A 13649-nucleotide genomic window follows, 5' to 3' on the forward strand; every position below is an offset into this window, starting at 1 on the left:
CTTAGTACACACACCCCTCCCCCCTCAATATATACATTCCAACATAAACACACACACATGCACACACACACCCTCTCAAACACACATACACGCACACACATTTTGCAAGGAAGGTGGGACCTGGGTCCATCTGTCCCCTAACCCTCCCCTGGTGGGGGGTGCGGGCCCCTTGGCAGCGGCGGCCGTGTCCCCTGGGTGCCGGCTTCCTGGGCCCGGCGGTGCTCTCTCCGCGCAGTGGGGGGGTTCACATTACATCTGAGCCGGGAGTGTTCGTGTCCCTGGGGGTGGGTCCTGGTCCTTGCCCCTGAGCGCTGGGCCTTGCCAAACTTCCAACAGTGTCCGAGCCTGGTCGGGCCATATTTACAACACCCCTTGTGGGCCCCCTTTTTTTCCCCGGGGTTCCCCCCCTCTTGGGCGGGGGCGGCGGGCCCCTGCCTTGCTCCTCCCTGGACCAACCGTGGGCTGGGTGGGTGGTTGCCTGGAGTGCGGAGCGGGTCTCCCCTGGGGGGGTCCTGGCTCGTACCTGGGGTTGGGGCGGGGGGATGCCCGGAACTCCTGGGTGGTGGTGGGGTGCTCGTCTGGGGCTGTGGGCGTCCTTCTCTGGTGGGGCCCTGCGTTGGGCTCTCCCGGCGCGGCGGGGGGCTGCTTTTCTGGTTGGGCTGGGGCGGCGCTCTCTTTCCCTCCACGCCTCCCTGCTCTCTGGCTCTGGGGGCCTCGCGGCGGTCCTGCTGGCCCCGGCCTGGGTGGCGGTCTTGGTCGCCCGGGGGGCGGTTGTTCCCTGCCTGTTCCCGTGTGGCGTTGGGGGGATTCCGGCTGCCGCTGCTGCTGCGGCGGGGGTCTTGGGGTGGGGATGGCTGGGCACTCTCCCTCCTTCTTTTCACGTTCCACCATCCATTTTAGAAGAATATAAACACTCACCTTAGCACAGGTGTTAGCTCACCTTTGCATTAACAGTTTGCATGATTGAATGACTGAAATATTTCACACTAGTTGGTTTTAAGGCATAGGTATGCGTGTGAACACTATCTGTTTTGTGTACATGTCGACAGGTGGACATTTTTGCAGCTAACAGGTGTGTTTATAACATTTGAGTGTGTGTGTGGACAGGCCCCGCCCTTTTTGGTACTACATCTGAACCTTACCGTAATGATGAACAACCAGTAAACTTGTTGCTTTATGCTGCTTCATGGTCTTATCCCCCCTCCCCTCCCATTATCACTCTCCTACCCCCCTTCTCTCTCTAACATCCCTCCCTTTTTCTTCCCTTCTTTCCTTTTCCGTCCGGTCCAACACCCAAAATTTTCAAACATGGTTGAAATTAATAAAGTTTGGCCTCAATTACAAAAGGGGTTTATTCAGACATACCTCTGGTTTGTCTGAAGATCAATAACCCCTATTGTTAAAGTAAAATATGTCCAACACAAGAGGCCCTCAGCTCTCATCTGCTTGCCCAGCTGTTGGACAGGACAAGTTAAGAGAAAAAAAAATACGTTTGTTATTGAGCAGCATTTATCTGGAAATGTCATCCTGAGCAAAGAGGTCAAAGGTCTGTTGTTTTTAAAGAATTGCATCACTCTCTGAAGCTTCCAAACAGCACCTCCACTCTCCCTTAAACCCATCTCTATAACCAGCAAGCCAAGTCACATGACCACCCCCCCCCCACACACACACACACATTTACAAGGAAAAAAGAAAAGAGGAAGTTTGTTTGTTGCACTGCTCAGGGGATGAGGACGCACGAGGGGGTCAATGGGCCGGGTTCCTGTGGCTTAGCATTGCAAATCCTCTAATCCCTCAGCCGCTCCCATGACGCTGTTTACTGTATGTAGGTAAAGCTTATGGACCGAACCAAGCCCACTTCTCCCGTGTAAGCCCCGACCGCTCCGTGGTCGACCTCGCTTAGCTTTTGCCTGCTCTTATGAGAGGGCTGGGGAGGTTGTTCATCCTTCAGAGGTCTATTTTGAGATAATCATGATTAGACGGTGGGATAACGAAAAGGGGGGCAGACAAAAGCAGTGCCTTTCACGTAAACACAGGAGAAAACAAACCAGCTCCTCAGATGGGGGCTTGAGGGCACAGCTTTCGCCAGCATGCCTGATCCGTGTCCGTTCAAGAAAACGAGTATACTTGTGTCTGCAGCCTTCTAAACCTTTACACTTCCAGCCATTGGAGCCAAACAAAATGCATCATGGTGGTCAGCCATCTTGAAAGCTGCTAACCAGCTCATTCTACTGAGCTCAGCTTTCAAACGGTGGACCTGGACTTACACTGTCCTGTTTGCTTTTTCAACTAACACTGTACTTGTAACCTTTTAATGAGAGACACACCTGACCCAGGTAATCAGCAGCAGGTAGGGCAGGAACATCCCCACAGCTTGAAGTTCAACACCCCTTTGTTACAATCCCACTCCGATCATCTTTTGATCTCTTCTAGAAGTGTTCCCAGCGTTTTTGTTTATTATAATGATGATGTTCTTAGCAAGAAATAAAAAAAACCTGTCATTTTATAGCCGATTCTAGTTTTTAAGTCAAAACTACAATCTTTTTCAACTCGTATTTTTTTTTTGGCTCTTCCTGATTCACAACTATTTAAGTAAAGAAATACTGAGAAATACAATTTCCAACTTAATCTTCTTTAAGAATGTCCTCCACCATGAGAAAAAGGCCACAAGAACATGTTGAAAACATCAAAAACAACATTTTTATCAGAGTGGATCTTTAAGCGTTTACCTTTATAATAATCACATTTCTTTTTTTTGAGTATTTTTTGGTAGGTAATTTAACTTTTTATTTAACAGCTATTATCAAAATTTAGGGGTCTGTGATTCTGGTCCCCCATTGCTTTTGTTCTGCTTGTTTTCCACTGCCTGACTTTGCAGGATGAGGTGCCTCTAGAACAGTGTTTTTCAACCAGTGTGCCGTGAGAGATGGTCAGGTGTGCCTTTGGTGAGCTTTCCACAGAATCCGGTATCAGACCGTGGAACAAGTGAACAAAACAATGAAGCTCTGAGAAGTGAGTCTGTCTGCCGTTTGCGTTTTTTTGTACTACATCTCCCATGATGCATTGGGTTAAAGTGACAGCATCTCTGTGCTTCAATGAGTTCTTCCCTGTTAAACATCTTGAAACCACAATGAACACACATGAAACAGTTTTTAAATCTTTTTGATGAAGTCAGAGGTCAACAGTGTAGTTCTCCTTCAAAGTTTGTGTTTATTAACAGCCAAACATCCCAGAGTTTGATCCAAGTCATCGTTTTAACTGAAAGACTTTTCTAATAACGTCTGGACTATTTTATATGTTAAATTTAAGAAGAAGTAATAACAAAATTTAAGAAGTAGGGTTAAGGTGAAGTGGCCAACAGACATAATTAAACTAAATTGAAACCATTTAATCATCTAAAACGAAAAAAAAAGATTTTTGTTAAAGTTTTCAAAGACTTCATCTTTGATTAAGACAAGAGAAAAACTAATACAACTACAACATGTTCACTTTTTGTGTAGTTAGAGAAAACATAAATATAAGTCTTTTTTTGTAAAATTGATCAAACATATTGTGATAAAAAAAAAATCACTATTTAGAAAAAGTATATTTGTTTTTTTGTGAGGTTACATAAAATTGCATGTAAATAAACTGGAGGAAAAAACAACTACCAGGGTAAAATTTCAAAAAATTTAGTTGAAAATTATTACTGAAAACTATTTTAACTTTTATTACATCTTTTAAAAAAAAAAACTGCAGCTTCCAGCTTTTTCTGCAACAATTATCACAAAAATGCACGTGAGATTGTGGAGGGACTGTAGATCAATACAGACTATAAAGTTTCTCCTTTTTCACATTTTGGATGGTGGTGTGCCGCGGGATTTTTGTCAAGGAGAAAGTGTGCTGTGGCTCAAAATAAGTTGAAAAACACTGTTTAAGACACAGTGGGTGGAGCAGGAAAACAGAAAAACTCTTAAATAATCTAAATAGCCCATTTGGCCTAAAAAGTCGCATTATTGAGGTTCGCCAAGCATAATAATGAAGAAGTTTTCTCTAAAGCTTGGCCAAAGTCTCCACCACTTTAGCCTGGTTCAAAAGTGCAGGTGCTTTCAGCTGCAGACGTGCTTTTGTCAGGTTTCTTTTTCTCAGATCAGCGTGATCACGTGGCTCCAGTCAGGCTGAAACTACATTTCTCAAAGTAACTGCTTCCACTGTACGACCGGGATTACAGCTTTGAACCTGAATTAGCACCAGGCTGCTTCTGAGGCAGACTTAAGGCTCCACCAGCAGCAGTGCTGCTCCACTTGAGGTAAAAACTCACAGAACCCACTGGAGAGTGGCGCTGGGATTTTACAAGCACTTGCAACCTCAGTGACAAGCAGCACTTATAAAAAAAAAACACTAAAGCAGCATTCAAAGGGAGTTTAAATTCAACACTGAACCCCACTTGTGAGTGCAGAAACTCTCGAGGTAGAGCCACCTTTACATTCACACAGACAGTCAGGAAACACTGTCTGCTCTGCTCCATTCTGATGCGTCCACTTGCAGACAAATCGATTCATGAACGTCTTTGTTTTCCTCGTCTGAGCTGGAATCTGGATCAAAACTGTGCGGCTGGATTCCACCGGTAATATTAGGTTGGGTGTATCAGGCGCTGTGAGCTAGCGGGAGAGCATGTAAACAGAGAGCTCTCAGCAACAGTGAAAGGGAGACGGGCGGGCTTGTTCCATGCCAAAAGTCCCGCCCACAACTCAAAGATGAATTCCCAATGAACTTTTGCCACTCTGCAAAAACTATGTCCAAGAAAACAACACAGTTTCTTTTCATTTTGGCTAACAGCATCATCACAATAAAAAGACTACTAGGAAAATAAATCAAAGGGGGATCGGAGTGGGACTTCAAGGAAAGTTCTTGAAAATGGCAGCTAAACTGCTGTTTGTTTCACATGGAAACAAGTCAGATCTTCTGCTACTGCCTTAAGATTTGTATTCCTGAAGGGAGAACACAAATAGTCCAGTACGTTAGGTTTGGGGAGATAGCTGCGGCTGTCTAAACACAGCAACAATGCAAAGCTTTATGTAGCGACTTCCTTAAACATCAGGCTTTACAGTCTCTCATCACAACGATGAAATAAAAGTATGGAAATATTCTGAACAAATTCAATTTGATCCTTTTCAAAGCAGCATGTATCAATTATTTTTACTTCATAAATATAGCAGAGCTCCATTAATATGAATCTGTTCAGCAAGCTCACACTTCTGACGCAGGGTGAGGGATTAATCAAAGCCAGCAGGACCGCGCATAATTTCATCACCAGAGTCATCACTCAAGGTACGTCTCCGTCATGCTTTACAGCAGCATCTCCAGCAGGACACGCTCTTAATAAACCAACTTCCAATCATGGCGTTGAAGTGATTGGCTGATTAATCAGGACTGTGCAGCTTAAAGCCTGTAACCAAATACATGTTAATTGAATTGTTGATTGTGTAGTTAGAGGCCAAAATCAATGTTTAGAATTTTTCCTATCAGCAAAACTTTAGTTTGACAAGATGCTTTGCTATGTGGCACAAAATAAACAAGAAAGCCCTTAGATGTGGGTTTGAACCATAGACAGCATATGAGAACTGACTGTAGCTGAATAAACAGCTATTACTCAGTCATTATGATCATCAGAATAACCACTCTTGCTCAGATACTTTTTATTAATATATTCTTGCTAATCCTTTTTTTTTCATGATATTTACTGCAAGTTATTCATGTTATAAACTGACCAATCAGATGCCTCAATCAAAGTTTGTGGCCTTGCATCAAACGTTTAAAGCTTTTGATTGACAGATCCTCTCTAGCCCACTTTTAGTGGTAGAGGTGTGGCCTTCTAACATGCGCCAGAGAATTGTAGACTCCGACCCACACGGACCAATCACGGCTTACTGAGGACGTCTGGTACCAACATGGTGACGGAAATATTGTGAAAAATTGGCGACTGAATCGACTTCATTTGGTCGGAACTAGAAGAAAGGAATTTTCTATGGGTGATATCACATGCAATTTGTCCTGTTATATTATACAGTCAGTGGTTTGAACATAAATATCTTAGTTCTTTTGCCTAAAAAATGAATTTATTTTCCTGGAAGGCTAGTAAGACAAATAAGACTATTCCTGTCTGAAGACTTGTTTGTAGTCAGTTTGGAAGCTCTTTAGCTTAACTCTTGTGCTCAAATACTGTATACCATACTTAAAGCGTCTATTAAAATGTAGGTCAAAGTCCCACACTTGGCTGTGTGACAATTGTATCTGCTTTTGAAGCATTCCTGGAATCCATCCCATAATGTTGCTGATAATGATCCTGAGTGGATGGATGCTGTCACCACATCATCTAAACAGGTTTTCCATCTTTCTGCCCTCAACATGAAACAAACTACCTTTCTGCTGAGTGGACAATGATTGACGTCCCCGTGTCAACTTTCAGCAATCCGACCCCCCCCCATGACCACAGTGGTCTACAACAACAAGTATAAGAAGAAGAAACACAAAGCAGCTTGAACATTGCGTAGGAGCTTTCCACTGATGAAACCCTGGAGGCAGCTCGCTCTGCACCTTATGGGACTATACCTTATTGCATTATGCAGTGGCGTAATGGGCTTAGCAGTATGAGGAGGGGAGGGGAGGGGAGGGGAGGGGAGGTGGGGGCCTGAGTTAGATGACTCACTTCATTAAGTCTCCCTTCCTCAGAGCTTTCCAGCTGCAGAAGGTGAAACTTTCAACACTCCTTCAGGAATACAGAGCATGCATACAGACCTTGAAGAAGCCTGATGCTTTTGCTCCAGCATCTGCATTACTCACTTCAGTTCTGAGTCTCTGTTCTAAAACCTGATCAGACCACACATTTACAGAAGGTTTGACGCTCAGAACTTCAGCAAAAGTCATCATTTCAAGAGCGGCAAGAGCAGATGGCTGTTGACTAAAGAAAACACATACTTTGTCTTTTTCACCTGCAGCTCCAAAATGCATCACACAAGGCAGCCATGCAACTATTTTTAAACCTGCAGCAGAGCAGCTGCACGGAAACGCAACTCTTTGCAAACATCAAAGCTTAATGAGGAACCGACAGCCGGCCGGACAGCCGGGGCCGGTCCGTACTCACGTCCGGAGGCTCACGGCGCCGCGTCCCGGCGGAGATGCTCGCTGCCGCTGCTCCAACAACCGGCGGGGACGGGGACTGACTCCTCTTCAGGTGCGCCGTCGCCGGAATGTACACAGACAGACATGCGGAGTCATTTGACCTTCTCCCAATAGAAACTACCATCGGTGAGACGTCACGGGGGGAGGAGCGGACGGTACCAAGCAGCCGTCCCAGCAGAGCTGGGGGGGTGGAGCCGCTGTCCTCCTCGGATGTGCTGCAGGGATGACGGAGAGCCGGAGGAGAGGAGGCTGGGGCTCTTTAAGCGCCTCTGCTGCGCAGCATCCACACATTGGACATCCATTCCATGTCCAATGATTTATTCGTCAACATTGAAGTGGAAAAACACATTTGTTCTGAACGATTACAAAAAAAAAAAAAACTTCCTTTGGATGAAAGAGTGGGGACACCAAATGTATGCTTAATCATTTTCTTAGGTTAAATTTTATACGATTACAACCAAATATAAGTTAGTAGGGCTGTGTATTGGCAAGAGCCTTGTAATACGTTATGTATCATGATATACATGTCATGTTTTTTATTTATTTTGTCTATTTCTCATGATAACGATATCTACTGTCATGTTACAAATGAGAAAACATGTTTTTGTGTGAAGATGAGATAGTTGATGTCATTATCATGAGATAACATTTCATTATGTCGTGATAACGAAGAATATACTTTTTTCATTTTTCAGCAAAACAAAGCAGTTTGTCAGAGAAAATGTCAAACGCCAGAAGAACTGATCAATTTATAATTGATTACTTTAATCGTGGTCTAACCCAGGCGGAGATTGCACTGATGTTGGTCATGAACCACATCCAAATCCAGCATTGAAGGTTGGCCCACCTGCAGCTGCAGCAGGTCAGTTGTTGTCACTTTCATCATGTTGACTTTATGGTCACAGAATGATGCATGAGAGCTGCAGGCTGGAAGGACTGCGTGTGTCTCGGAATTTGGTCTGTTGTCATGAGAAAAAAAAACGAGTTTTCTTGTTATAACCAGATAGTAGATTACAATTCACAACAAAACAGGTTAAAAAGAAGCAAGGTAGGCCTTTCTCAGCCAAACAAGACTGTAACAGAGACAAAAGATTTTTTTCAAAGACTATGAGTTTGAAAAACTTGACAAGGTTGTCACAAGACCTTGATGTCCTTTTAGTGCAGAGCTGATATAAGAGGCTTGGTGTGGTAGGCTGCCAACTAGTGGTCTGGGGTTAAAGTAAAGCACAAGAGTAAAACACTGACCTACGTGTATGCGTAATAATAATTAATAACTGTTTCAGCAGCATTTGAAATCATTAGCAGTATTGCCAAATAAAATATTGTGATATTTCACAAAATTGATTTTTTTCTTACACCCCAAGTAAGTCAGTAAAAGTATTAAGTAGTAAATAGAAACTTTCAGAGCAGCTCATGTGTCTTGATGTTTATGTGTTTTCCTTTTAAATCCTTTTAAGACGGTACACTGTGGTCATAAAGGGATGGAGATGGTCAGCAACAATACCCAGGTAGACTGTGGTGCTGGAGCAATTCTCAATTGGTACTAAGAGGCCCAAAGTTGGACAAGGAAATATCCCCCACCATGACACCACCACCACAAGCCTGAACCGTTGATACAAGGCCAATCCAATCATTCATGTTGTTCATGTTCTGACCCTACCATCTGAATGTGGCAGCAGAAATGGAGACTCATCAGACCAGACAACGTTTGTCCAATCTTCTATTGTCCAGTTTTGGTGAGTCTGTGTGAATTTTAGCCTCAGTTTTTTGTTCTTAGCTGTTAGGAGTGGTACTTGGTGTGGTCTTCTGCTGCTGTAGTCCATATGTCGTGAGGTTGGACGTGTTCAGAGATGCTCTTCTGCAGACCTCAGTTGGTTCCAGTGGTTCTTTGAGTTCCTGTTGTCTTTCTATCAGCTGGAACCAGTCTGTACATTCTCCTCTGACCTCTGACATCAACAAGGCATTTCCACCCACAGAACTGCAGCTCACTGGATATTTTCTCTTTTTTGGACCATCCTCTGTCAACCTTAGAGATGGATGTGGGTGAAAATCCCAGTAGATCAGCAGTTTCTGAAATACTCAGACCAGCCCCTCAACAACTATGCCACGTTCAAAGTCACTTCAATCACCTTTCTTCCTCATACTGACCTGCAGCAGACTGTCTTGACCATGTCTACAGCCTAAATGCATTTAGTTGCTGCCATGTCATTGGCTGAGTAGAAATGAACAGTTTGACAGGTGTGCCCAACGAAGTGACCCTTGAGTGTTGATCACAGATGATCATAGTGGGTCTTTAAGAGCCGCCTGGAGACCTGCATCTTCACCTCAAACATTTCCAGTTTTCTAACCTGTTGTTATGTTAGCCATCATTCAGTGTTTCACCACTACTTATAGAAAGGGTTTCAGTTTGTACTAAAAAATGACTGTTGCTGCAACTATCTACATGTTCATGTGCTTGTGATAAAGGATGGATTACAAAATCCTGACGTGTCATCTGAAGGATCGGCTACAGTCTGGTGGACAAAGCGGCAGAATGAACAGTTGCTCTTGGCTGCGTGTAGACAGATCGGACAAGCAGAGAAATTTGGCTCTCATGAGACCATCACCCCAACAGCTGTGAATCACTTTCAATCATCACTGTTAGTTGCAGATTCAAATATGCAGTTTCAAATAAAGACAATTCTTTTCTTTTCTATGTTCTAATAAACACATGAGAAGTTATAAAATAAGAAATTGTGTTGTTAAACTTTTATACTTATTGGTAAAATACCCCAAATAATTTTGCTACAAAATCAAACAAACATATTAGGGATTATTACATATTTTTATTGTCTCTGGTAGCTACATAGAAAAACAAATTATAATCTGGTGGTTGAAGTTGTTTAAATCCAGCCCCCCCCCTCATTGAAGTGAAATGACCACCTCCCCATTTGATTGTAACATGAGCAACATTTCAGATGGAACATTATTGAGGCACGCGTACCTTCAAGCTAATAGCTTGAAGTGAAGTTCTGCCCAAAGCATTGCAGGACGGTTAATCTCTGAGAGATCCCCTGGATGGAGAGCATAATAGAGTTTAGTTTTGACCTAAACGTTTTATGCAAAACATATTAGATCATTAACTGCATAAAACTGCTGTCAGTTAAAGCAATAATTGAGCAGTGAATGGTGAGGGCAAATGCCTTCATGCATATTTTATTGTAAAGTTACAACCAGTTTCTGTTTTTCTTAATCCTGTTTGTGAAGTTAAATTAGTGAAGCCAGCAAAAGCAAAGCCGTTAGTGCTGCCTTTGGGGAAATATGTGCCCTTCAGCAAACAGCTGGACACAAACCAATGTTTCCTTTCAGTGGAGTGACCTTAAGGGTGAAGATCTCACTGCAGGTGTAAAGCAAATATTCTTTACAATGTCATGCTGCCTTCAAGGAAAGTTTAACTGAGAGGAGAAAACAAACACATGGAAGAATGTCTCCCATACATTGGTGAAATGCTCTCGTGTACGGCAGACGGGGCCAAAGCCGATGCAGATCAGCAGCTGTGTTTTGTGCCAGCTGAGCCGGAGACTGCATTTCTCAAATGAAAATGAAGACTTGTTACTGTATTGATTGATGGTTCACTTCAGCAGCAACGGGGTAAAATCAATGAGTGTCACATGGAGTCAGAAGACGGATGCCTGTGATGTTTACCCTTCTGAACACCCCAGAGCTCACTCATAAATAAATGGCGGAGACTGCATTTCCTGAGAAACAGATAGTTTTCTCCACGGCCGGCCATTTTTTGTACCACCTTTTTAGTCTGACATACAAAAAAACAGAAACCTTCAGTGCTGTGTGGCTTTTTCTCACTGTCATGACACTGTAAACAATCTTGTGAATGTATTAGGCCTTAAGACCCATTGAAACATTAAAGGCCTATCTTTTATCTGGGTAAGTGAGCAAAAGTAAAGCCTTGAAAATGGGTTTCGTTCAATTACCGGTACAACTCGTGTGCAGGAAAACTGAAAGCAGCAGTCAGATTTATCGGGTTTTTAAAACTGTTTAAAAACTCAAAACAAATGAAAGTGTTTTGGTAGAACTTCATTGATTAAATAATGCCTAATATGTCACTATCAATTCTCATTTTTATTTGATCAAAGTTTTTCTTTTTAGAAATGACTTTTTTACAGAGTGACCCTCATGTACAGTCATGGCCAAAACCTTTGAGAATGACACAAATATTAGTTTTCACTAAGTTTGCTGCTAAACTGCTTTTAGATCTTTCTTTCAGTTGTTTCTGGGATGTACTGAAATATAATTACAAGCACTTGATTTTTTTCAAAGGCTTTTATCGACAATTACAAGACATTTATGCAAAGAGTCCGTCTTTGCAGTGTCGGCCCTTCTTTTTCAGGACCTCTGCAATTTGACTGGGGCATTCTGTCAATCAACTTCTGGACCAGTCCTGACTGACCCATTCTTTCAGAATCACTTCTTGGAGTTTGTCAGAATTAGTGGGTTTTTGTTTGTCCACCCGCCTCTTGAGGATTGACCTCAAGTTTTCAATGGGATGAAGATCTGGGGAGTTTCCAGGCCATGGACCCAAAATGTCAACGCTTTGGTCCCAGAGCCACTTAGTTATCACTTTTGCCTGATGGCATGGTTATCCATCATGCTGGAAACTGCATTGTACCACAAGACAAGGAAGGACTATGCATTCATCTGAACACTCTTTATAACATTCAGGAGTACCGGTATATGCAAATTGCTATTATAAAAAAGAGGAAAGTGGAAGAGTTTATATATGTTGGGGTCTTGTTTACGAGTGAGAGAAGATCGGATTGTCAGATCAACATGCAATTTGGTGCAGCGTCCTCTGTTATGCAGTCGCTGCATCGGCCTGATGTGGTGAAGAGAGAGCAGAGCAAGAAAGCAAAGCTCTTAGTTTACTGGTCTATCTTTGTTCCAATACTCAATATGGTCATGAGTACTGTGTCATGACCAAAAGAATGAGGTTCCGAAAACAAGCAGCTGCAGTGAGCTTCCTCCATAGGTCGGCTTGGAGCTCCTGTAAACAAAGGGTTAAAATGTTGGGCCCCCAGGAGAGAGCTCGGAGTAGAGCCCCTGCTCCTCCACACCGAGAGAAGCCAGTTGAGGTGGCTCGGGTATCTGGTTCGGATGCCTCCTGGGTGCATTCCTGTGGAGGTGTTTCAGGCATGTCTCACTGGGTGGAGGCCCTGGGCAAGACTCAGGACATGCTGGAGAGACAACGTCTCTTGGCTGGCCTGTAAGTGTCCCAAAGTCCCTCCAGAGGAGCTGGTGGGATGAGAGGGAAGTCTTGGCTTAGACTGCTGCCCCCTCAACCCAGTCCCGGATGGATCGACGGATGGATGGACTGATGGATGGATGGATGGATGGATGGATGGATGGATGGATGGGAGAGCTTGACATCACATGACAATGATGGCATATCTGAAAATTATGAGAAATCTTTACCACAACACTTTGCAGCTCTTCTAGGTGGTACATATCAGCTATGTCCACATGCATGACCCAGCTCATTTTTCCCAGTAAGACAATGTCAATAAAGCATTTCAGCAGCTTTCCTCGTCTTCTTCCGGTAGTGCATCTTGGTAATCCCAGGGTAAATCGCACTGACACCTGACCCTCATGATGCACTTGTTCATGCTTTTGGTGCATATAGGTCAGCAGGAACATCCAGTCTGCAGCTTTTCACATACAAAAACTGGGAAACACCTTCAAACACCTTAATTCAGAACCAGCACAAACTTCATCAGCAGTTTGAGTAACAGTAGCTTAGGTCAGCCATGACTCCTCATCAGTGAGCCTTTTGAACTGACGTGCTGTTGCTTATTGACCACTTTTCTTTAACTGGATCACCTGACATAAACTGTTACCTGAAGACATCCCAAACTCTCCAAAAAAAAGCCGGGTCAAACCTGCTCAGATCTTAAATTTACTTTTTTTTTGCTTTGAGCACAATTTTGTTTAGAGAAACTTAAGATGTTTCTGAACAGGTTTCATGTGACATCCATCCACCTGAAGCTGCTGAATCCCTTTTGGGGTCAAGGCAGGGTTGCTGGGGCCTATCCAGCTATTTGTTGGGTAAAAAGGTCACCAATCCACTGCAGGGGGACAATACAATATCATTAGTTAACATATTATTTTGAAATGGGAGAAAGCTGAAGTGTTGGTAGAAAACCCACACATGCATGAGGAGAAAATGTATACTCCACACAGACAGAACCCAACTGGGATTTGAAGCTGGGCCTTCTCACTATGAGGTAAGAGAGCTAACCACAACACCACCATGCAAACCTACAATCCACCACAAACACGAAAGACTGCGGACATGTCCAAAGTCTGGCCCATGGGTCGAATGCATTTAAATTCCTACTGGCCCACAGGTCCTAGTCATAAAATCAATAATATGCGTCACCCAAGACTTTCTCAGAACTGTGTGTATGATTTCTTGATTGTGATTGGGCTCAATT

The 13649-nt window shown here is 43.4% G+C and overlaps 1 protein-coding gene across 5 annotated transcripts in view; it reads right to left on the minus strand.

Moving 5' to 3' along the window:
- Positions 1–7292, minus strand: part of oxr1 (oxidation resistance 1) — a 193786-nt gene extending 186494 nt beyond the window's left edge. For 4 of the 5 annotated variants that reach the window (XM_023964503.1, XM_023964497.1, XM_023964498.1 and 1 more), the window contains exon 1: positions 7124–7292. The gene's annotated coding sequence lies outside the window, so the exon portion shown is untranslated. The remainder of the gene's footprint in view (positions 1–7123) is intronic. The other variant, XM_023964502.1, reaches the window with a different exon arrangement.
- Positions 7293–13649: the final 6357 nt, after the last annotated feature.

The sequence above is a fragment of the Oryzias latipes genome, chromosome 16, assembly GCF_002234675.1.
Source record: "Oryzias latipes chromosome 16, ASM223467v1".
Taxonomy (NCBI): domain Eukaryota; kingdom Metazoa; phylum Chordata; class Actinopteri; order Beloniformes; family Adrianichthyidae; genus Oryzias; species Oryzias latipes.